The sequence below is a fragment of the Sciurus vulgaris genome, assembly GCF_902686455.1.
Source record: "Sciurus vulgaris genome assembly, chromosome: 8".
NCBI classification, from domain to species: domain Eukaryota; kingdom Metazoa; phylum Chordata; class Mammalia; order Rodentia; family Sciuridae; genus Sciurus; species Sciurus vulgaris.
Window position 1 is genome coordinate 94,903,282 of NC_136468.1, and position 3,830 is coordinate 94,907,111.

Sequence of the window (3,830 nt, forward strand, 5' to 3'; positions counted from 1 at the left end):
ACAGAGTGCCAACTCTATGCCAGTCCCAAAGTGTGCTTGATTTGCATTAGCTGACTAATAGGCACACACACACTAAAGCTGTAAAACAGATAGATGTGTGAAGTACTTATCTGCAAAAGTTGGCAATGATTTTTCAGACAAGCAAAAATTGAGACTAGCCCTTGAAAGAGAAGAAAATGTAGCAGAACATTCCAGGCAAAGGAAACATGCAAAGTCATGGATGTATAGTAGACAGGTAACATGTAAATGGATATTTAGAAACTGAAGTTTCTAGGTGCTAAAATGGACCCAATGATCTTTCTCTTTGATATTCATGCCCTTGTATAATGTCTTCCAACACTGAAGCAAGTTTATCCTATGTGTTCAGTAGCATACTACAGAAGTGATGGTACATGATTAATAAGCCTCATCATAAAAGACATTGTCTCTCCCACCTGGGTCTTTTGGATTGCTCACTGTCAGAGAAATCAGTAGCCATATTGTGAGGACCCTGTGAAGAGGTCCATGTGGAGCAACTAAATCCTCCCACCATCAGCCAACACCAACTTGCCAGCAATGGGAGTGGGCCACCATGGAGCAAGTAGATTCTTCAGCCCCAAAGTTTCAATTATTGCAGTCCCTGCTAACGTCTAACTGCAACCTTGTAAGAGATGCTGAGCCAGAATTCATGAGCCACAGTGCTGCTGAATCTCTGACATATAAACTCACAAAAGGCTAATTATTGTTTTAAACCACTTAGCTTTAAAATGACTTGTTGCACAACAATAAATAACCAATAGAAAGTAGTTTTTTTTTTTCAGCCTCATCATTAGTTCTGTACCCTTCTCTTCTATTGATTGATTCCACGTGCTAGTGCCATTGACTGACTGTGATGGTTGATTTTATGCTTCAATTTGACTTGGTCATCAGATACCCAGAATAAACATTATTTTGGGATGTCTCTGTGAGGGTGCTTCTGGATGAGATTAGTATTTGAATCCATGGACTCAGGAGGTTGTTATCCCCAGTGTGAATGTGTTGAGATCTGGGTAAAACAAAGAGCAGAGGAAGTCCTTGCTTTCTTTGCCTTCCTGCTTTAACTGTGACATCAGTCTTTCCCTTGCCTTGAAATCCTATTAGAGCTCTCAACCCACAGGTCAATGAAGTATGGCATGAGAGATAAGCAGGGACAAGTTCTGGATGCTACTCCCTCTTTTTTTCCTTGTCCCAGATCAGTTTGTTTTCCAGAGCTCATGGCTTACCTTCCCTGCCAAGTACTCTTGATACATACTAGGTTTGTGTCCTTTCTTGTATTTTGGAATTCTGTGTCTAAGGTTCCCATGTTGCTGCTTTGCTCTCAATAAGCCCTTCTTCTCCTTGAGGATGAGATACTGTTGCCCACCAGTTTTTTAATAGACTGTTGTTTTGTAAGTAGGAAGAGCAACATCTGGAATCATAGAATGGCAATTTGTTGACTTCTTTCTATGCCCCATACTACCCATCACATGATATATATATACCTATTTTTTTCCAGAAACAGGAATTGCCTGGGTTATGTCTGAGCTCATCAAAATTTGGGGCCGAGGGTAAGACCATCTCCATTCTACCTGGTTTCCCTGCTTGCTTGCCTACAAATTCAGGTATTTCCTTCCTTTGCTGCATATCTCTGCTCTGGTGCACCAGCTTGACTGCACTGGCACTCCACAGGTGATAATATCATGCCTTCTTAAGTTCATATGGAAAAGAAGATAATTTAAGGTTTGGTTATTGCTGCCTTACTTCACCATCTAAGGAGGAATTTATCAAGACCTATTTGGTGGGAAGATTATTTGGTGTTAGTCCTCCATATGCAGGCTCAGAGCTCTTCCAGGGCAAGAAGTATGATGGGCCAGAAGTCAATATGTGGAGTTTTGGTGTTATTCTGTACGCCCTAGTCAGCATGTCACTTCCCTTGGGCAGGCAAAATCTGAAGAAATTTAGAGACAGTTATAAGGGAAATACAGAATCCCTTTCTACATGTCCACATACTGTAAAACAACAACAACAACAATAACAACAACAACAAAAAAACTTCTCAAATGCTTTCTGGTGCTAAACCCAATTAAGCAAGGTACTCCAGAGCAAATTGTGAAGGACAGGTGGATCAGTGCAGGGCATGAGAAGATGAACTTAAACTTTTGTTGAACCAGAGCTAGACAAGAACAGAGCAGATATTATGGTAGGAATGGGATATTCACAAGAAAAAAATTCAAGAATATCTAAGTAAACTGAAACATGATGAAATCACAGCTACATACTTTTCGTTGGGCAGAAAATCTTCAGAGCTGGATGCTAGCAATTCTAGTTCTAGCGGCAACATTTCATTTGCTAAGGTGTGACCAAGCAGTGAACTCAGGAAAAGCAATGGCCAGTCAGTCTCCTCACCACATAATGCTGAAAAATGTGTCTTTAAGTCAGAAGCAGCAACGGTACAGTGACCATACTAGACCAGCTCTTCCTTCAGTTGCAGTGCATCTCAAGAGGAGTCAGACCAGCCCTGCAGAGAGTGACCTCAAAGAAGATGGAATTCCCTCCTGGAAATCAGGTAGCAGTGCCGTGGGAGGAAAGGGAATTGCTCCAATCAGTCCCATGCTTGGGAATGCAAGAAATCTCAACAAGGCAGATATATTCCTGAAGGTAAGAAAAGTCCTACTGTTCCCAGCAGTAGCACAGCATCTGGAGGGATGACACGGTGGAATACTTACATTCTCAGGGAGAGAACCACAGCAGACAGACATTCAGTGATTCAGAATGACAAGGAGAATAGCACCATTCCCGGAGAACTCCTGTTGCTTGAACCCACAGCGTTAGCAGTGCCACCACTCTGGGTGTAATCTGCTTCTTGAGAGGCACTGACATTCTTGGCACTTTCCAGCTCTAGGAACAAGGAACTGCAACATACAAGGTCACTCTGCTTCACCCAGTCTGTCCCATGAAGCTATGCCACTGTCCCAGACTCCAAGCGAGGCTCCACTAATCTTTTTAGTAAATTCACAAAGAAGTAAATTCCACAAGAAGTCTTCCAACTGAGTAAGAGAGGAAGAGGAGATATAAGGGCTCAAGTCGCAACATCTCTGCTAATCAAAAGAATGAGAACAAAGAAGCAAAACCTTGCTCCCTGTGCTTCACCTGGAGCATAGTGGTTTTCATAAACTAATAGTTCCATGGACCCCAGTGACATGCTGCAGGAAATCCTCAAAGTGTTGGATGCCAATGGCTGCTACCAGGAACAGAGGGAGCACTTACTGTACTTCTGTGTCCAAGGTGATGAGCACTCAGAGAACCTGGTGCATTGGGACACGAAGGTCTGTAAGCTACCAAGACTGCCTCTGAGTGGAATCCAGTTTAAGCAGATATCAGAGACATTCATAGTTTTCAAAAATATTGCTTCCAAAATTGCCAATGAGCTAAAGCTGTAACCCAGTCATTATGGTGTAAATTAAGTAGCAATTTAAAGTGTTTTCCTGAACACTGATGGACGCTTAGAAAAATATTTGGGCAATAATGTTTGCATCTTCTAAATCATGAAGTAAAGTCAGTTCAAGAGCACCCTGGTAGCGGAAGCTGGTCTTTTCTATATGCACTGGGTTAAAGTTGTGTGACCCTGGAAAAAGAAAGAAAGAAAGAAAAATATACCCATTTGAGTCATTCAAAGTTCTAACAGTTCAGTGCTCCATAGTGGCTTTCAGTTCAGAGGTATTCCATCGCTCTTAACAGGCTCTCCATTTAATGTAGTGTGAACTACCATGTAATGATTACTACCTGTGCAGTTAAATGCTTTTATAATTAAATCTTTATTGAATGAATTTCTT

At 41.7% G+C, this 3,830-nt stretch overlaps 1 pseudogene across 1 annotated transcript; it reads left to right on the forward strand.

The window, feature by feature from the left end:
• The first annotated feature begins 571 nt into the window (after positions 1–571).
• LOC306667655 (MAP/microtubule affinity-regulating kinase 3-like) lies at positions 572–3,488 on the forward strand (annotated as a pseudogene). The gene is made up of 2 exons: positions 572–643; positions 1,772–3,488. The product of its transcript is annotated as an MAP/microtubule affinity-regulating kinase 3-like (transcript).
• Positions 3,489–3,830: the final 342 nt, after the last annotated feature.